Genomic DNA, 22,233 nt, shown 5'->3' on the forward strand with positions numbered 1-22,233 from the left:
TTTCCCCTAAGCTGAAGGAAGCACTACTGAGCTGTAGACGGGAAGAGCGTCTTTGGAGAGTAGATTACTCCCCCGGTAAAAAAGCTAGGTACAAAAAGATCCTTGTAGGGTATAAAGAACTTATTAAAGCGGAAAAGACCACATTTTTCTCAGGGACAATTAAAACAGCTGGGAATTCCTCCAGGGACCTGTTTAAAACAGTTAATGATCTGTCACACTGGAGTAACAATAAGGTTTTTGAGATGGACGAAGCCTTCTGCGGTAAGCTGGCGGTTCACTTTCAATCTAAGGTCAACTCTATCTTTCAGGCGTTTTCGCAGCAGCCTCCCAGTGACAGCCTCAGTTGGAACTTGGAGAGGTCCGGGGTCTCTGACTCAGACAACGGTCGGGAAGTTTCCCCCACTTTCAAGGACTTCTCTCCACTTACGCAGGAAAAAAACATCAGTCTGATGAGCTCTATTAAGTCGGGGGCTCCCTCCGATCCGTGTCCCCCTGGGAACATTAATAAGTTGTCTAGTAAGGTGGTGGGACCACTCAATGACCTTCTGAACCAAGTTCTGAGCACTGGGATATATCCTGACATCTGGAAGAAGGCCTCTATTCTCCCTCTTGTGTAAAAGCCCTCTCTGGACCCTAGATCAGTGGACAGTTACAGACCTATTTCCCGTCTCCCGTTGCTGGCTAAGGTCCTGGAGAAGGCCATGAATATAGAACTACAGTCCTTTCTGGATGCCCATCGATTGTTGGGCCCTGCCCTGCATGGGTTCCGACCCCAACATTGCACCGAGTCAGCACTGGTGGCGCCGGCGGAGGAAATTGGAGGGAGAGTGGATAAGGGCGGCAGAGCTGCATTAATTCTACTTGATCTCTCTGCCGCCTTTGAAACGGTCCACCATGTGCTCCTGAGTAGACGCTTGCATGCGCTGGGCTTTAGGAGTACGGCACTGTTGCTGCTGACCTTCTTTCTAGAAAAGAGGCAACAGTGGGTTGAGTTGGGTGGGGTTAAATCTAGCCCCTTCTCTCTTCCATGTGGGGTCCCAAAGGGATCAGCACTCAGTCCAGCGCTTTTTAATGTTTACGTTACCCCTCTGGTTCAGCTTATTGTGAGCTTTGGCCTGTCCGTACTCTCTTACGCTGACGACACACAGATTGTGGTGGCGGTAACATTCCAGGTTGAGAATGAAGCTTACAACTTCCGCAGCTGCATGACTGCTGTGGCAGGTTGGATGGAGGAAAATTGTCTAAAGCTTAATTCTGGGAAGACGGAGGTGTTGCTATTCGGGAATGAAACCTCCTTCTGGAATGCGTCATGGTGGCCCAAGGAGTTGGGGGATGTACCGAAGCCAGTTCTGAAGGCTAAAAATCTTGGAGTCATTTTCGATACCAAGCTATGCTTCAGTGAGCAGATCAATGCAATGACCTCCGGAGGCTACTATTTGCTGCGGGTTCTGAAAAAAATACTTCCCTTTATTCCGAATGATCTTCAGAAGACTGTAATGTTGGCCCTAGTTGGTTCGAAGCTAGATTATTGTAATATACTCTATCTAGGCATTCCAAAATATTCGATAAAAAAACTGCAGTCTCTCCAAAATGCGGTGGCAAGAACGCTTTTGAACATTCCTAAGTTCAAACCTGTGGCGCATCTACTACATGGCCTGCACTGGCTCCCTGTGGAGGGGAGAATTTCGTTTGAAGCCTTGTGCCTAATGCATAAGGCACTTTATGGTACTGGCCCCCTTTACTTTCAGGAACGATTTACCTGGTACACTCCCAGGTGAACGCTGAGATCCAGCACAGAACACATGGTTCCGATCCCAAGAATTAAGCGATTAAAATGGGGCAGGAGAACTTTGACATTTCAGGGGGGAAAGTTATGGAATTCCCTCCCTCCAGCCCTTTGTTCCCAACAAAGCCGGCAGCTGTTCAGAAAGCAACTGAAGACCTGGCTGTTCCCGGCGACTTAGCCCTAACGCCCAATGACTCACCTTCCTGGTTGCTGTACTGTCCTGTTGTCTTGTTTTGCTCAGCGCTAAGACACCCTTGGGTATTGCGCGCTTTACAAACCTAATTCATTCATTCATACGGTGGTGGAAGAAAGAGGCAAAAGGTGGAATCAAGATTAGGCAGCCTTGTTATTCATCAATCCTGACATTCTTCAGCACCAACTGTGGGCTTCTGAGAAAAAACCTTGGGCACATAAGAAGCACTGGGGTTGCTCCAAAACAAATACTACAATTGTCCTCATAGGGAAACCACATTGGCCATTTTCATTCATTCCTCTCCTTCTGCTATATTTTCTGAGATTTCTCTATCCAGTTAATTTCTCCTTACTCCTAGGTATCTCACCTTCTCTGTCTCTCTTCTCCCCAACCCATCCGCTTAATTTTTTCTTTATATCCTCTTTCTCCTATGCTTTCCCAGTCTTTTTACACCCTCTCAATTCTTCTTCCATATCCATCCTTTTCTAGCTCATTATTGGCACCTTTTCTCTTTTATGTTTGTTTCTCTTCTCCGGTTATTTCTCTCTCCTCTCTGTCCATGTATCTTCCTTATCTTCTCCTTCTTTCTAGTACTTTCTGTCCTGCTCCCTCTCTGTCCCACTTCCAAGCTCTATTCTTCACTCCCCACTATCTCCTTCATCCTTTTATCAGTCTTCCATAGTTCTCTCCTTCTTTTTCCCTTGATTTCTTTTCTCTTGCCTTGCTGTATCATGTATTCCATGTCACTATCCTGTGCTCTTTACTTTTGCTTTCTCCTGCCCTTTTTTCCCTCTTTCCTCATTCTTTCATTATCTATGGCCTAGAGATAGTTTTTGTTGTTTGCCAGTTTCATATTGTTGCTTCTGCACCCACAGCATATAGTAATAGACAATATATCAATGCACTAAAGCCATTCATCAATGTGAGTGACAGCATTTTGCTTGATCACACATGCACATCTAGTTAAAAAAGTAATCCCTCAGAGTTGATGACCAGGAAGGCACAATGGATCTGATGTGCAATTAATTTACTATGACTTACTCATGCAACACTCCTGAATTCCAATAATCAGCAAGCAGCACCTGGCATACACCCAAAATTCATGCATGAGTCAGATTTATTGCAAGAACAAGTCACACCAACTCATACACCAACCTTTGTGAGTCCCACTCTTTATATTCCCCAATGATTGGAAATGCATATGTATAAGAGGGTGTCATCAATGTTTTAAGCATAGAATACAAGACATTCAATAAGAGTTGCGATAACAATTCTCCTCATCTTAATCTGGCACAAATAAATTGTTAGAGGCTCAAAAGGGAATATACAAATGTATAATGTAAAACCACTGCCTTTCCACGACCTGTGTTGCTGAAAACAAAAGCACAGTTGAGTTATTTTGTCATTGTTCTGTCCAACTTTCAACAAAGGAGACATTAGAGGAGGTCTGCTCATTTCACAATTTTCACTTATCTAGAGATTGAAGGGGCAATGTCCACCTTGGGGCACAGCAGCTTTGTCGAAGGCTTTTCAAGCAGTTGCCTTTGACTTGAAAGGGACATCTAGTAACAGCTCCAGATGCTGAATCTTTCTGAATTATTTTTCAAACACTTGCATTTGACTGAAAGTGGATATTTAATAATACGAGACTGCAGCATTGTGAAATACGTTTCACACACTTGCCTCAAACCTGAGCTGGCCATCTAGTAACAGTAACTAGTCCTGCAACTTTGTGAAATGTTTTTCAAGTACTTGCATATAACTTGAGTGGTACATCTTTTAATGCAGGGGTCTCTAACCTTTTTTTTTAGAGCTACCTCTGATCAGTGAACATATTACTGAGCATCTAATGACTTTGACAATTGTTACAGTAGTGACCACATCAGAGACAATCACAATTGTGGCCACGCCTTGCAGAATTACTATTAGTGGCCACCCAGATGTATGTTACAATATTGATTGATGCCAAAATGTCATATCCAAAAAACTTACTAATACAATATTAAAAATGTACATGTACAGATAAGTATAGATTTACAGTTCTAGACTCCACATCTACGTACCTTGAAGATATGTATTTTCAAGACAGTTAAAACGTAAATAAAACTATACTTACGATTACATACCTTCATGCTATTGTGATAGTGTATGTGCCACATACAATATTTTGGCTGAAAAATATTTACAATATGATATTGTAATTGAGCACCATTCACCAAATGACGAGGTTACTAACAGCAGTGTCAGGAAAAGCTTTCTCAAGCAACTAATGACATAATAGCCACTTCCTTAAAGTACCCACTGTCGCAAAGGGAGTACAAAAAGCTATAAATCTACATAACTCGATATGAACTGTCATCAAAAGAGCAGTTTACATTTAGATTTTCTATCTTTTTGTTTACAAACCTCAGCAGATCAGTTGCTACATAATTTTCTATCAAATATGCACTTACCTTTTTTGGTTAACATACTAAGAGAAAAATCGTGTATTTTTCCTGCAAATGAACCTTCTTTAATATGGTTATAGTCGACCTTCTGAACTAAGTAATGTTCTGGGCTGCTCTTCATGGAGTAACTCTCAGGGTACTGGTGTGCTACCAGTAGCTCCTGGGCTACCTGTTGGAGAACCCTGTTGTAATGCCTTGTGATAATGCAGCTTTGTGAAAAGTAAAACCTATTGGCTTTGCTAAGGCTTAATATTTGTTTCTAATTTCTGTTATCCCTCTCTGGGCTTGAGAAATAGTTTGGAATGCCCCAGCAGCAAATGAGTGATTTTACTTTTCTAAAACATATTGTAAAATGGGGATATGACAATTTGTTGGGTGGGTATCCTGAGACCATTGATAAAGTTTATTTATTTATAAAAAGATCAGAAATGTTTAAAATTTTAGCTCTTGCTCAATAACAGGTTTTGGTGTAATTTATGGTCTCCAAAATGAGACAGAAGACAGCTACTCATGTAGGGTCTAGAATTGGGTTCAATTAATCCATAAGAGGCCTTCAGGACTGAAGACAACACACCAAATGAGGTCTCCAGAAACTAACACAATACTCTAGATCATAAAATATTCAGAGTAGGTGTTCCCATTGTTTTGAGCTGTGCATTAATTATTTTGAATTATGCAATAGATCATATTAAATAGGATATATAATGGGTAACCATAAAAAATGGTCCGACGTTGCAATGTAGGGTTGCTGGTGATATCACACGACCCTTGGCCTCATGATTTGGAAATATCATGAGAAACTTGAAGTTGTAATACAGAACCACTTTACGTTATCTCTTATATATTGTCATACTTGTTTATTTTGGAGCAGGTAGCTTGAAAAAATGTGTTTTCAACCAGGGAAATGTTTATTGTATAAAAACGACCCAAACACTGGGCTATATTATTGTTTGCAGCGAAAATAACAGAACAGTGCTAAATTGTGTAGTTAACAATGTACACCTTTAGAAAAAACACCTTTTGTTTAAAAAAGCATTGCCCCTGTAGAGGAGATTGATTGTTAAAGCTGTTCTCTTTGGGTGCAGATATAGTGAGCACTAATACGGACCATAACATTTAAGTTTTGTTTACTGTTCATGAAAAGAGTGTTGAGAAAGCAACAGAAAGTGATATGGGCTATTGGAATTATGTGATTGTTTGGCTGCGGCATGCGTAACCCAAAATGAGGGAGGCCCTCTGCAGAATGTTCAAGTGGCCACTGAGACTTCATTATGTCACAGGTACTCATAGTCCTAGAGCTGAATGGAGGTCCGCCCTCCCCCGAACCACAGCGACTGCAGGGGTCTGAGATTCACCACTGACACATAACTTTTGATTTGCCATACTTGCAACTTAATTGCTTAAATATTTGCTTATTAATTTCAGTCCTTGTTTCAAAATACACAAATTTCTATCATAGCAGCTCCTGTTTCCATCATCTGTTTACCAATAGTTTGAGTAGTAATACTAGATATGGAATTACTGAATTTGGTTGGCATATATACCCCATTAGTGGGTACATAAACAGAAAAGACATGCTATCTAGTTTTTTCTTCTTTTTGTAACTTCTTAGTATGCAGTCTGATGGTGTCCTGGTTGCGAGCATGCTGAGAACTGCCAGTGATGTGGAGCTTGTCAGCAAAATAAGTGGGGGTGCTGGTTGACTTGGCTTTGTAAATGATGCAGCTGGTTTTGAGGATGGTGCCGTCTGGCAAGGGGAGCCAATGGAGTTCCATCAGGTTGGGAGCGATGTGATCATATTTCTTCTGGTCCTGGATGAGATGTGCTGCAGCATGTAGGATGCCCCAAGGAGTACCAGTCAGGAGTCTGGGATGCCATGGAGTAGGGCATTAACACCATTCAGATGTGAGAGTACAAGGACTTGAACAACAGTTCCGAAGATGCTGTCTGAAAGAAACAGTCGTCATTGTTTTTGTGGTGATGCGTTCTTTGAGACAGAGCTACATGTCCAGTGTGAATCCAAGTGATTTGGCGTTCAATGTGAGTTAGATTTCGAAGCCATACAGTTTGATGTCATTGAGCCAGATTTGTATTGTATCTTGTTTATTGTTCTTGGCACAGAGTAGGAAGTCTGTCTTGATTTGGTTGAGTTTCAGAAAGGCGCTGGACATCCAGGTCTGAATGATATGAAGCAATGTTTGAGGTGCTGGATGCCTGAAGCAGAGGAGAATTTCAGGCAGAGTTGTGTATCATCAGCATATTGGTGAATCTTGATTCTATTATTTGTGAGTGGAGCACCAAGCAACTCCATGTAAAGGTTGAAGATGACAGGAGACAGTTGGTTGACTCCTCATGTGAAAGGGATCTTTTGTGGTCTGGAGGTGCCCATGTGAATATATCTACTCACCAAATGCAGTGAAGAGTGAAATAAGCCTGCTCCTAAAAGTAAGATCATAGAAATATGCAGAAAGAAATTAAAGAACTCAAAAGGCAGACAATCCAGTAGTATAGTGTTAAGGCCATAGCACAGAAGTATTTATGGTAGAAAACGAAATATGTGTAGTTGAGTCACATACATGGTTTTATATTGCAACTAAAAGTTAGATAAAAGATAGCTGAGTTATTTGCAGTTTTTGTGAAAACTGTTATTTCTTGCAGTTTCACTGGGAACAATGACAAATAAATCACATAGTACTTACATAAAGTCCTGACCACTTTACTGCTAACAAATGCACATACTGCTCACACAAATTTGCTTCTGAAATCTTGATAAGACTGTCTACATATTTAATTACCGCTGACAGCAACAGCTTCAGAAAACTGAGGATTCTCTGTTCTTGAGCCATCTTCTTCTTTCATTTTGTTTCATTTAGGGCATTAAATGGTTCACATGTGTGCTGAAATTCAGGTTTGCCAGCCAGCCACTGTACAATGCTGAAATCTTGCAAAGTTGATTTCACTAGTAACAGGAGGCTTCGACCTCACTAACCTATCTGCTCAGGTGTATTCCTTTTCATTCAACACTGCAGAACCCTTAAAATAAATCAGTGCTTGCACCTGTGTACCTACACTACCCTTCAACTAATAATATAGCCCTGTGACCTTGCTTCGAAAAGGAAGGGAAAAAAGACAGGAATGTCAGAAGGATGGAGGGAGGGAAGATGGAAAGGAGGTCTTGAACAGTGACCAGGAAGCGGAAGGAAGGGAGAAGAAAATGAAGGGAGGGAGTGAGGTGAGGGATGGGGGTTAAGTTGAGATGTTCTAACTGCCATGGAGGTGATAGAACCGCACATTCACTACTGAGAAGCACAACAGTCATATTTCCAGTACCAGTCACTGTTGATGTTGCATCTTGCTTGGGTGTGTGGGCTCTTCCTACCTAATGGACAACTTGAGCTGTGAATCTCCAAACTTTAAGTACTACTCAATCACATATTGGGAGGAAAATTTGACACCAAAATGTTAACTACTGTTACAAAACCCTTTAAAAATAGACCACAGAGGTGTAAATAGTTCCAAAACTATGGCAATAATTACACTGCATATAAAATAAAGTTAGAGGTCAGAGACGCAACACCTTTAAAAATATTGCCTTATTTTCACAAGCAACCATGAATATGCTCCAGCGGAGTAGATTTTGGCCCTTTTTGTCCCGTTAGATTCTAATTTTTTTAGGGAACTCGAGTAATAAAGGAGATAGGTCACAGTTTAAATTCAAAATACAGTGCAAACTATTTGGCTATACAGTAAAACTCCAAGTTGGGAAATAAGATTAAACATGTATTTATTACAAATTTAAAGTCAGTGTAATATAAATCAATCTCAAGAACAAAGCATAACAATACAAAATTATCAATGGACTTTCAGCTACACGAACAAAGTTAATTCTCAATAGTAAGTAAGCAACAAGAACCTCAGTAGCGATGGTACATAACAACAAAAACATAGCAGAATGAAAAGATTGGAAAGTACGATCTTCTTTTCTAAGAAGCATAAACATTTCTAAATCTTCAATTAAATTTACTATGAAATGCTAAATTAGGCTTCAATGAGATCCAAATGATAAAGAGGAAGGTGTCAGTGTGAAACTGCCGTAGAAGTTTCCAAAACCAAGTATTGCATAGCATGAAGCCATGCAACTAGAAAAAAGCATAAAAACGTAAGGCACGGAGGTACAAACATCTCCTCTCCTAACAATTCTGAACGTAGTGTGCGTCAAAGCCTAGCTATACTTTCGAAGACCCTACTAAATTATTTTCATGGACCCAATTAGAGGCCACCTTCCAACAATACATTCTTTAGCAAGACACAGTCACAATTCCATCTTCTTAGATGTATGTTTCGAAAACATGTAGATAACTCTTTCTCATTTGATCCACATATCTCTAGACAACCTTGAATTTATGCTTTCATTCCACACAGGCAGTAAGCCTCCCCTCTGACTGTTTTTATTTTCACCCTTGACTCCCTTCTCACTACCTAATCAGTTCCACACAAAGGAGCCTTCTTTCCATTCATTAGGTCATTGTACCAGGCATCTGGAGAGGGGAGAAAAACACTCTATCTGAGAAAACATTTCACATTGAAGGTTAAACATTGCAAAACCCAAGTGTTTAGGCCTTTCGTCAAGTTAACTAATGAAGTACTCCAATACACGTTATAACTAAATAAATGTTAATACACGAAAAGTCATGTTATAAAAGTAAATGCATTTCTCATGTATACACATTCCATTACTTAGCAAAAGCAAAACTTTTTCTTGTAAATACACATAAACTATAACTCGTTGGGCCCAATTCACAAAAGTAATCTGAGACAAAATCCTAACTTTACTACTTTCGGTATTCACAAAAGGCATTTAGGAGTTGTAAAGTTAGGAATCCTAACTTTACTACTCCTAAGGGCCTTTTGTGAATACCGAAAGTAGTAAAGTTAGGATTTTGTCTCATATTACTTTTTGAATCGGGCCCGTTATTGCTAAAAACAAAGCATTAGCGAACACACATGTATAAATGTCATGATTACATAGCATGTCCACTTCATATGTGGCTTTTAAGTGCACTTTCCTCCTGCATGTTACATTATATCTCATGAATACATAAGGCCAAAATATACATACGATAATAATGAGGGTAGAGACAATGTTATGCTGCTACAAAGACAAAAGATTACAAAATAACCTTCCAGAGGAACGAAAAATGAAAATGTTTTTAATCCTTCATGGGTAAAATGTTATACATGTCAAACAGTTGAAAGAGTTTATGTGAGGTTGCTGTTAATGACCAGTCTCCACAACCCTCTACAATCTTCTTTCCATAGCCCCTGTAGGGGAATTGTGGGGGTGTTTGTTTTGGGCATCCATCAAAATGTATAGTGTGAAATTTCACGTTTGAGTCCACATACATGAACTGAATTAGTAAAATTATTTTTTTTTAAACCTACTAGGATGTATAGAAATGTGTCTATTAATGTCCTTCAGTTAAGCCACATTTTTGTGTAAAGTGCCATCTTGAACAAGATGGAAGTAATCTCTGTCGCTCACTCGTGCTTCACCTCCTGCGAACATCATCTCCCCTTAAACTCTGGCATACGGCCGACCGGAGTTGAGTAAAGAAATATGTAAATAAAACGAATTACATTGCGCACTGCATCGCTGATTTGGCGTTGCAGCACGCGCAATGTAATTCGTTGTATTTATTTATTTCTGTGCTCAACTCCGGTTGGCCGTGTGCCGGAGTTTACTACCCCCCTGCCCCTCCCCCGCCCTGCCCCACCGCCCCGCAGCACTCCCTCAAGGAGCCGCTACTGCAGGGAGGTGTGTTAACGCTGGGACACATTACTTCACGAAACTGAGGTGTAACACCGTCTCCGAACTAGTATACTATGGGATAATTGTATAAGGTAAATGTTGGGGTATCTACATTTTTTAATACCATGTTGCTCCCACAGACCCCAGTTGCCCCCACTCACAGGAAATGAAAGTCTCCAATGTGTATGACTAGCAACCAGAGTTGGGAGAAAGCTTGGCTATGGTGCTACACCATCATGCTACATTGCAAAATATTTGTACCCTAGAAAGTTCAGGAGCAACACTAGCTGTTTTACCACCTTACTGTTAATCCACATCATATTTTGTGCATTTTTGGCGGAATACGAAGGCCTTCAATATGAATCAGGCAGACAGTTAGCCGGGCATGGGATACCCCTCCACCTCATTCCAAGAAGCCAAGTGTTCCCGTAGTCACAATAAATTAGTCAGAGAGTACTGGTCCTGTTTTTTCTGGGTGCTATTGCACACCATGTAAAAACCTCAGAACCAGAGAACTGCAAGAGGGAGGTTAGGCTGAGACTTGGTCAACCTAACCCAACCTTCTGCTCCAGCACAGGGTGGATCATGCATTGCTCCCCAACCACATCAGAGCCTGTGCCGCCAACCATATACCCTTCAGACTCTCCGCGTGGACCCCCCTCTGTGGCCCCCATATCAGACATACCACTTGTCCAAGGATAGCCAATGCAAACAGAGGATAAATGGTTTGTCCTCATTCCGGTAACATTATTTCGTAATGGTCAAATTTTGCAAGGGAAATCCGGTCTGTAATGATTCATTGTTGCTCAAGTACCTCCTATTTATACACCTGCCACACTTATAATAAGGCACTTAAGGTTTATTTTTTCTTCATCTATATATCACATACAAGGTGTGCATGGGAATGAGAATAACACCTTGCTTTTCAGTCTAAGTCTCAAAGCATTTTCATTCTGCACCAATATTTTATGTTACTGTTAAAGACATTTAATCACGGCTAATTAACACATGGCATGTAATGAGGTGATACTTTTCTGTAGGTAGCTCATAAGCAAACTGCATTTGTTCTGCACCTTTTCAGTCATTGTAACAATTATGCAGCCAATAACGCAACGCTCCAGGAACACGCAGTAAAAGTACATTGAGCTGCATTGATAGACTTGGCTAATAGCCTGTTCTGAAGCACTTATTCAACTGTATGCAAATTGTTTTATGGCCTCATATTGTAATAGCAGAACCTGCTACTTTTTCTAAATGAAATTATGTGTATTCCATTGACTCTGTAAGATTTCAGTTTAAATGTATTCTTTTCTCAAGGCAGAAAAGCTTAAAAACTATTAACAGAAAAATGTCATAAAGAATGCTATTAAATCCTTATTGAAGTAAAAAACATGAAAAAACTGTCTTTCTCTTCATGCACTCTAATATTGTTTTCTTAACAGAGAGAAAGGAAACCAGGATCAGCTTACAGTGATGTAGGGTCGGTGGACTAAGGGGACATCTATTCAGGTAAGAGCATCATACGGCCACAAAGAACGTCAAATTCCATACATGTTTAAACAGTGTATATTACTGAGAAAGGAATGGTAGCCTTTAAGGTTGGATAAGTGTCTGCAAATGAGTGGTGGCAGATGAAGTGCAGCTCATTAACCCCTCTATTGGAAGACGTCATCAGCAGTGTCCGCAAGGGAGGGCCATGCTATGTTAAGGTATCTTTATAAAACAAGGAGGTTAACCCAGACAAGTCACTAGGAAAAAATGGTCCTAGTGGACACAATGTTAGGAAAACCTTTTAACATCACCTGTAGAATTAATTCAAAACAATTTTACGATAGGTTAAACACATTTATTCATGTGAGACATGGGTTCTCATGTTCACAGAGAACACATCAATAATATACATTTAAGGAAGGTGCCCCAATGGGAAGGGTAAGTGCAGCAATGTGCAATGGTGAGGGTAAGTGAGAGAGGGAGGGCCGTGAGCAATATTTACATCCAAATAGTATAAGATGCCAGTCTGGCCTATGATGCATCGCCAATCTATTTACAACACCATAATGTTAGGACACATGAGGGACCTATCACTGTTGTCCACAATGGTAAATACAATATCAAGCCGTCGACGTTTCGACCCTGGGGGATGAATGTAGACAATCGGAGTTCTTAAAGTAGGGTATTCGTCAAGACCAAGTATGGGACTCCTTTGGACTACCAGGTACGTATGGTGGCGAGTAGAAAGTGGATGGGCCCTCAGGCTCCGATATCAGAAAGGGACGTTGTATTATGGTTATTGAGTAGTATTTATATGTGTGATCCTGGGCTTGAATAAATTAAAAATTCTCCAAGTATCTCTGTCTTCAGAATCGGATCCGTTTCACCACCACACGTACCTGGTGGTCCAAGGGTGTCCCACACTTGTTACTGATGAAGACCCTACTGTGAGAACTTCAATTGTCTACTATTGTTTTCAGGTACCATGTTAAGGTATCTGTCAGATGGGTTTTAATGGAATGAGTTTTCGTGACCTGCACAAATTAAGTTTTACTAGAAAGCATAAGATAGCGTGTTTGAGGGAACATGCATTTATTTTTCGTTATGGGGCTATCTTTCAGTGGAGCTAGGGTTAAATGGGAGGGTGTTCGGGTAGAATGACTATACCATATCATGATGTATGAAGTGAGTGCCTTTTGTGGTGTGGATTCTTTTGGTCTCATGGAACTGGGTTCATTTAACTCTGTACCCAAAATTAGCATGCAATTGTGGTATGCTCCCTCCCCCCTCCAATTATCGTGCTGACAAAGTTTAAGACACCGTATTTGGTAATAACATAAATGCAAAATTAGAGAAGTGTATCTCAACATGTTTTGCCTGTTTCTAAGATATTTATTGGGCATGAATTCCACCAATTTTAGGACAGTGGAAGTGTGCCTGTGTTTTACTGTTCGTTTATTCCAGTCCTGGTAAAACCTTGGCACTTGAAATTCCTTTTCATTTGGAAATGGGGGTTTACTGCCAGAATACGATTGCTGTTTCTGCCCACGGGTTAAACATCCTTCCCAGTTTGGAGAAGTGTATGCACTATAATTTCAGATGAAAAGGTACAAACTAAACCAACCGAAAAACAACACTAGAGTCTGGTGAGTTGGCAGAGAGTGTTTTAGAGAATGTACAAAATATCCAGAGAGTAGAGTAGTAACATGAACTTGCCCAAATTATGTGATTCTTTTTTCTGGTCTTTGAAATGTGAAACGATTGCTGTAGCGGGGTGAGGGACAACAGATATTGTGAAACTTAATGATTTTTGAAGAATTGTTGGTGATTTTGATTGCCATTACCTCAAAAGCTGAAATTGAGGAAGCAACAGCGCATACATTGTCAGAGTTTTAATATGGATTAGCGCTAGACTTCGTGATTTTCCTGTTTTTTGCGGAGTACAAAGTTGCAGATACAGGTGGATGTCGGCAGGAAAAAAAATTGAGATAAAACGAATCTTTCCAAAATAAAATTGCAAAGCCATTACGAGTTCCACCATCACAACTGCGGTGGTGGGGGTTGATAACAGAACTAGTGTCTGTAAGTATGATAATATGAAACTAGTTACCTAAAATAACTGTCCACATGAAACATCACCAATAAATTGGACTTCAGTTTCCATACTGCCTGCAGGTATGTGTAAATGTCAGTCACACCAGGAGCAGTATGGAGAGATGAACCGACAGTGATAGGGTTAAATGCTTGCTACTGACAGCTAATCTGACCTGCAGGTCACTAGTTTCAGTCAAGGTTTCTCAGGGTTCCATTCTCCCATTACAGGTCAAATGAAAATCATGCAATAAGGACCTGGTAACACCTTGTGATTTAAAACGCTTTGAAAAGGCAGAAGTGCACTGAGGAGTGCTGTATCAAAACAAGTTGTTGTTATTATTATTATACATGTGGTAGCTATGGCAACAGTGACATCTTTAGTTTGATTCTCAGGTCATCCTTGCCTGTTACTGTTGTTCTCAGAGCGTTTTGCTAATTCATATCTAATGAGTCATAGTTTAGGAAAATCTTTCTAATAATATGAAGAAGGACATAAACAGAGTTTAGTTTATTGAGAGAGGCAACATTTGGCCTCTTTAGAAAAAAATAAAGTTTCTTTTGTTACTGTATATGCCTTTGTGTGTTAGTAAGATAATTGTTGATGATTCTCTGAGTGCTGCTCAAGAAGGTGAAGGATGGAGGCAATCGCGGCCTCTGCTCTCTCTATTTCTCTGCTTTACAGAAAGTGCCCTTCCTCATAGGTGCACGCAGGGCCAGCTTTAGCGCTGGTGGCGCCCTGTGCGACAATATCGGTTGCCCCCCCCAATGACCACCTCTGCCACGGATTCCCTCACTAGCACCGTTTAACAGTGCCCCTCAAGTCTCCATAACCACTGTCTCTCAGATTCATTTAGTTTTATGGCGCCTCTCATACCAGTGTAAGGTGTTGCAGCACTTTGCATAGAGACAATCATACATGTGTAAATCAGTGTACAGGAAATGTTACATCAGACATTTTAACTAATGTGCTCAACTGCTCGCTTTTTGTGACACTATTGTGATTTTAATAAATTCATCATTTTGTAGCTCTTTTGCTTCATTAATGCCGATTCATACCCTGCTATGTGTTTAAAGTTATGTGTGATTGAATGAGTGTTGGTTTATACAGATCCAAGGGAGATCTTTCTCTTCTTGACTGACATCAGACAGGACTACAAGGTGTCATCAAAACTGGTAGGCAATATAGTTTGAGTCCTTATTCTGGAAAAGCACAACTTTAGAATTTAAAACATAACATCATTGTTAGGGGTTCTCTTTAATAATTGTTTTCTATGCAAATAAACCCTTTTCACAAGATTAAGATGATGAAAGACTGGGAAAAAAACATATAGCTCTAACATATACCTTGCAGTTAGCATGCAGCTCTTTGGTGACAGTTAATAGCTCAATGTTCTATATTAGGATTTTGACTAAGAAACGACAAGTAACAAAATTAGCTCTCTAACAGAAGCAGTGACCCACTGATCTGTTTACATTATATGCACTTTGTTATCTGCATGGTACACGTTCCTAGCAGCAGGCATTTTCACCCTCTGCGCTACCTTAGTATGAGTCAAAACTTCCACTAGACAAACCTCCAGTCCCTTTCCAGAAAGACGATTAATCAGCAGACTTCTCTTGACATTTTAATTGATGTCTGAAAATTGCTGGAGGCCAGGAATGCTGCAGCAGGGGCTTCTAAAATGATAATTTATATTTTCGAAAATGACGCCCCCACCCAAAGTCAACGCCCGGTGCGGTGGCACCAATCGCACCGTCTTAGAGCCGGCCCTGGGTGCAGGTTTGAGGGCTTGAACCCCACCAATAATTATTTTATTAAAAACTCAAGGACTGGGCCATAATCTTTCACATTATTTAGCAGCCAGACCTTTGCAAAACTAGCATTAGTCTCAGGTACTGCCCAGCTCCTGCTTTCATGAAGAAAAGTGTGAAATGAAGTGATCCGCATATTTAAATACTGCAGAGAAGCTTATATCCCCTTCGTTTTAAAATGTTGTCAGTTGTAAGCCAACCACCCCTTCATATTTGCCAAATATGCAGGTGATTTATAATAATTAAAATAACTTTAAAATGGTTTTTTTCAAATATTATCTGTGATTATTTTTTTTTCTACATGTTGCTTACATTGTTAGAAGGGCTATTTAGGGCACTAGTAAAAACATAATATGATCACAAACCTATGAGATACCTGGTTGTGGTTTATTTATGAAAATATACATTACAAATCATATACATGAATGCAAATATATGATATTTATTGCAAAACTTTTACCTTACCTATACTATGTAAAGGATGATATGTTAAGATTGTGACAGCCCATCGAGCGACATTAGTGTACATTGGTTAAGCTAATCACTCTCCTCACCTATTTTGTTTGAGTAATTATCGCTTTATGAGTTCGAAGAAGGGCAGCTTTAATGTCCAGCTATGATTGGTTGGTTAGTAGTGGCTGGCACGGATCGGGGGTGGCGGGTGGAGGGGGAATGGGAGAGGGGAGGAGCCTGGTGTAAATATAAAAGAAAGAAAAAAAGTACCTTCTTGCCGCTTCCTTGCCGTGTCTCTCCTCCGTAGTCCCTCTCTCTGGTCAGAACAGGAAGCTGACCCAGGTTCCCCATAGCCAATCACAACGTTGCAATGCAGCGTTGTGATTGGTCTGAGCACTGTGGTTCGGCACTCAGCCAGGCAGTGGGAGCCTGGTCATGTTCTCCACCACTTACAGAGTGTGCCCGCCACTCCTCCCTCTATTTTGAGAGCAGAGCAGCCCCGCCGCAGAAAGATGCAGCAGCAGGAACAAATAAAATGATATAATGTTGAGTTATTATCATATTATTTATCCTTTATTTCACTGCTGAAAAGCAGTGGGGCGATGCTCCTCCACCTTAGCGGAGGAGCCGCCACTGTGGCTGGTACAATACAAAATTAACAAGTGAGTGCCTTGTATATGGTTCTCCGGTCAGGGAGGTGGATGAGTGGAAGCATTTCCAGGAGCGTCATCACGTGAATCAGGGTATCAGAACAAGCTTAGGACCTCACCTTGATAGAGCTGCTGATTTGTTCTGAGTCTCATCAATAATTTGGTGAGCCTGGCTTCAACTCCCACTGGGGCCTGATAGCCCCTTCAATGACATAAATATGGCATGCCTTATGTGACTCCATCTCTTTTACCCAGTGGTGTGTGTGGGTCTGGAAATACCTGGGAATTGTGTTGGTGGCAGTGACGGTATTGATCATGATGGCGTTTCCGCTGTTTGTACATAAGAGTGGAGTGGATAAGAAAAAACAAGTAGGAGCTTTACTCTTGCACTGTCACTGACCGCTCAATGTTTGCAATGTATGTTTTTCTGTTTATCTGATTAATTTAGTAGGACATTCGGATTCTGGTTCTCAACTTCTTTGGTCTGCTTATGTTTTTTGTGTGTCTGCTGTGTCGTCATTACTATTCATAATCCCTAACTGTGGCACCTCTGAAACGGTTAGGTTCAGCCTTCACGTCTTAAATTATTTTTTATCTTGGGTTTATATTTGCTTGTGCACTCTTTTGCATCTTCAGCTGTCATCTCATTTCATATGTTGTCTGGCACTGTAGTTTCTCATCAATGAAAACTAACTTTTGCATTATTCCACATGTGAGATAGTTTTGCTTGCTCCTGGGGGTTCACTGTTGTTTTCAAAGCATGTGCAATCTGTAAAAGCTGGAGTAGTTGTTAAACATATACAAGGAATTGAATGTTAACGAGTGGCAAGTATTTGTGGTGTAAACACTTAATGGCAAATGTCAGATGCATAGACATTGCCAGCTCTGATTTCTATTGCTTTCTTTTTTTAACATAACACTGAGGGCCTAATTTACGAAGGTTTTGAAGAGACATTGGGACAATCTTGTAGTGCTCCAGGCTTACCCCTGCCTGGCTATACGTGCCTTACCTAACACTAAACAGTACGAAAGGGTAGGGAACAAAGAGGTGAAATAACACTCTTGCACACGTGCACTTTCTTGTTTAAGAAGTAAATCATTGGCGTTTCCTTACAATTAGGGAAAAACGGCCTAATGGGAGTCAGGATGGAGCATCTCCCTGTAGTCACATATTCGTCAATGGTAAACCACAACCTACGAGTCTCCGTTCTCCCAAAAGGGCCCAACAATAAGTGTTATTACCACATTATAGGTCAAGCAACCATTTACAGCACATTATACATTCAGGTGTTTTACTTCTTCTACCTTTTTCCCATCACTGACTCCATAGATTAGGACTTAATGAGTTCTTTTTTTTTAATTTTCAGAAACCTTTATTGACAAAGTTGCATAGTCAATGTACAATCTTGCACTGAAACAAAGCACCATGCATATAAGCACAAGCATATATCACGTGAGGGGGCGGAACCTGCTGTGTACAGTTGCGTATAAAAATCCATGAAACGCACCTTGATCTCCTCGGGAGAGGTGATACTAACTGGACCACCGTCCTGGAGCGCTATGATGTAGGATGCAGCACAGGCCGGATGGAGAAGGTTGGCCAAGGTTTTACCTGGTCGATCGCCCTCGCCGAAGTGGCGTGCCCGGACCTCTCTGCCATGGAATGAAAGCTCTCTGTTGGCCTCCTCGGCGAATTCAGTATGTTTCTCACGAAGGCGGGCAAGTGTATCGGGGTTAGGGTCAAGAGCTTTAGAGGAATCTAAGCATTTGATTTCGGATTCCAGCTTATTAAGAGTGTTGCGTATAGAACATAAGACCTCGGACTGTTTAGAGAAGCATACGCCTCAAATGAGGACTTTGAACCCCCTCCCAGAGCGTGAAGGAGACTCCACAGAGCCCACATTGACCTCAAAGTAGTTAGTGATCGCGGTCTGGACCTCGTCACAAACCCAAAGATCCTATCAGATCATAACCCGTTGATATTAGAGGTAGAGCTTTCGGCATTTTTGAACCGCCCTAGCAAATGGTCCTTTGATAGGAAACTGAAGGATTTGTAGATCATCTTAGGAGATCAACCAAGCAGTTTTTTGACATAAATCGGTATAGTGCGTCAAGGGAAATTGTTTGGGATACGTTCAAGGCATGTTTAAGGGGGGAAATTATAAGCTTTGCTGGACACCTCAGGAAAGAGCATAGGGTGACTGTACAGAAACTTATGGCTGATCTCTCTATGAATGAGGAACTACATCTTAGATCTATTGAAAATAAACAGAAGGATGCCGCGAGGCTAATCGAACTAGAAGTGATAAAGGTTAAAGCTAAATTAAACGGAATATACAGTAATAGGAATGCCAAAATATATCAAACACGAACCAGGGAGAACTATGAATATGGGGAAAAGACCGGAAGACATCTTGCATTAAAATTAAAACAGAGGACGGCGGCTAACAATATCTTGGAGGTTAAACGGGGTGATGGGAATAGTGTAACTGATCCTCAGGACATTCTTCAAGTTTTCGCTGATTTTTATGGAGATATTTATAAATCTCAGACTGATTCTCAAATAGCCGCAGGCCAGTGTTTAATTACTTCTACTCCTAAAATTATACAGGAATTGGAAGAAGATTTCACACAAGCTGAGGTTAATGAGGCTCTACAGACCATGGCATCTGGCAAGGCTGCTGGTCCTGATGCAATTCCTATAGAAGTGTATAAGGTTTTGCAGCCTGAGCTATCGCACATGCTTCTGGATTTATTTTTAGCAGTACAATATCATGGTACCAAACCCCATTCTTGGAAGGATACTAATTTAATTGTTTTTTTGAAAAAAGGGAAACCATCTGCTAATCCAGCCTCGTATAGACCAATTTCCCTGATTAACACCGACGAGAAATTATACTCCAAAATTATAGCCAACAGGCTATCAAAAATAATATCTTCCTTGGTTAGTCCATGGCAGCATGGCTTTATTCCCGCTCGTGGAACAACGGATCATGTGCGCCGGGTGATCTCCTTATTTGATATCACCAAACAGATGGGGGGTCAAATGTCTCTGATTTTATTAGATGCACAGAAAGCCTTCGATCAGGTTGAGTGGGCTTTTCTTTGGCAGATTCTAAACACTAATGGCTCTGGTCCTCGTATTCAGACAGCCATAAAGGCCATGTACTTACAACCATATACAAGAATACAAATGATGGGGATGGAATCCGGGAGAATTAAGATCTCACGTGGCACCAGACAGGGATGTCCGTGCTCCCCGATTCTTTTTGCTTTGTACATAGATCCTCTAATCAGAGCTATGCTTAATGATCAGGCTATTAAACCTATAGTGGTCAGGGGATTTAGTACAAAAATCTTAGCTTATGCGGACGACATCGCTATAGTCACCCCTGACCCCCTGACTGCGTTGGTCCGTATTGAGGCTCTTGCATTAGAATTTGGTCGTCAATCTGGATACAGGCTGAATACAGCGAAAACTAAGATTGTTTGTTCTAATAATACCCCGCTTAACGATGCTAGGAGATCCTTGGAGGCTACTTACCTAGGGATTAATATAAGTGCGGGCGCTTCAACTATTTGGGATATTAATCTGCCACAGCTGCTAACTAAGATCAGCACTGATTTAAAGCGCATAGATAAACTATATATTTCCATCATAGGACGTGCTAATATCATTAAAATGACTATGTTTCCTAAATTTTTTTAATTTTTCAGATGCATCCCAATTGAGCCCCCTAAAGAGTTTTTTGTAAAAATTGACGGGATATTCTCTCAGTTTGTATGGGGTATAAAAAGATTAGAAGATCTATAAAGTTGATGACTTTGCCACAAGACCGTGGCGGATTGGCTATCCCCCATATGAAATATTATTTTTGGGCTGTAATGCTGCAGCAAATGATTAGTTTATTTCGACCAAAATTTGGATTAGGTACAATTTCGGCACTGTATAACACGGACTCCCCTCCTTCTGTCTATGAACTAGCACTAGGAGACTATGCACCAGGCGTTTTACTAAGGCAGTTAGACGGTAGCTACTATAAAAGAACGCGGTTCAAAATAGTCAGAACCGCCTGGAGTGTCTGAAGTAAAATAAGTAAACTTCTGGGGATCCCCAAGATACATAAATATCACGTTATCTGGCGTTCGTCTATTTTTCCACCTTTATTTTATGATAATCTAGGAAAAACCTGGGAACAGGCTGGTATAAATCTAATTGGAGACTTATTTGTGCGATCCGAGTTAAAATCCTTTCAAGAGCTTCAAAGTCAATTTGGGGTGGAAACTAAGACTTTTTTTTAAATATTTACAATTTAGGGAGATTATTAAAACCGCAAAGTTTCAAACAACGGGATTCGACGACATTCCGATACTTGATTGGCTTGGGTATAGGCAGCCTCGAATAAAGGATTTATACTTAATCTTGCTGAATGCTAATCAAGATGATATTGTCAGCTCCGAAAGTGTTTGGGCAGGCTTGCTAGGGGATCCTGACGTGGACATTTGTAGGTCTCTTTATTTGTCCAAAAAAATATTTCTTGCAGCTAACCTTAAAGCTCAACATTTCAAAACTTTGTTTAGGCTATACTATACCCCTGCTAAACTCTTCAGTTGGGGGAAAAGGGAAACTGACCGATGCCCTAGATGCAATCATGGCCCGGCAGATATAATACATATGTTTAGTGGATGTAATCAACTTGTTAATTTGAAGGCAAAGATAGAGAACTTTCTTAATCAGGTTACTGGTGGTTCGGCACGACTAACACCAACTCTGATTATTTTAGGGATTGATGATAGTTTATGTTTAGATTCTTCCAAATTTATTTTTATTTTATGGCCTCGGCCATTTTGCGTTTAATCATTGCAACTCATTGGAAGGATCCTGAACCACCCTCCTTTCAGGAATGGTATTCAAGACTTCATCATGTTTTTAATTTAGAGAAGGCTCTTTACAAATGTAAAGGAAATAGAGCCAAAAGAAGAGGTCTTCGGGTATGGGGCCCGATTTGGGAAACTGATGAGATTTAGGGATGTATTTTTTTGAATTGTTTATCCGGTATTTTGAAATGTATAGCTGGTTTTGTAATATGGTATCTGCAGTGATTTATCGGCTTTTTCCCTCTGTTTGTATGATTATTTCCTTTTTTTATATTTTTTTCTCAGTGTAATCATGTTTCTCTTGATTTCCCTGTGCAAACCAATAAAAATATAATTAAAAAAAAAAAAAGACCTCGGACTGTTTAGAGAAGCATACGCCTCAAATGATGACTTTGAACCCCCTCCCAGAGCGTGAAGGAGACTCCACAGAGCCCTCATTGAGCTCAAAGTAGTTAGTGATCGCGGTCTGGACCTCGTCACAAAAAACAGGATCACGCAGAGCGTTAGATGACAACCGCCGGGAGAAAGCGCGTCGGGGGACAGAGGTCGACGAAGCCCGAGCTGAACTGGCACGTGGTCGGAAAGAGTTTGCGCCATGTGATCAACGGAAGTAAGCCAGG

At 40.7% G+C, this 22,233-nt stretch overlaps 1 protein-coding gene across 4 annotated transcripts in view; it reads left to right on the forward strand.

Annotated features, from left to right (window-relative positions):
• PLPPR1 (phospholipid phosphatase related 1) overlaps window positions 1-22,233 on the forward strand; it is a 630,074-nt gene that overhangs the window by 179,195 nt on the left and 428,646 nt on the right. For all 4 annotated transcript variants that reach the window (XR_014978090.1, XR_014978091.1, XM_085641280.1 and 1 more), the window contains exon 2: window positions 11,678-11,744. The gene's annotated coding sequence lies outside the window, so the exon portion shown is untranslated. The remainder of the gene's footprint in view (window positions 1-11,677; window positions 11,745-22,233) is intronic.

This window comes from Triturus cristatus, chromosome 2_2, assembly GCF_964204655.1.
Source record: "Triturus cristatus chromosome 2_2, aTriCri1.1, whole genome shotgun sequence".
Classification (NCBI taxonomy): Eukaryota; Metazoa; Chordata; class Amphibia; order Caudata; family Salamandridae; genus Triturus; species Triturus cristatus.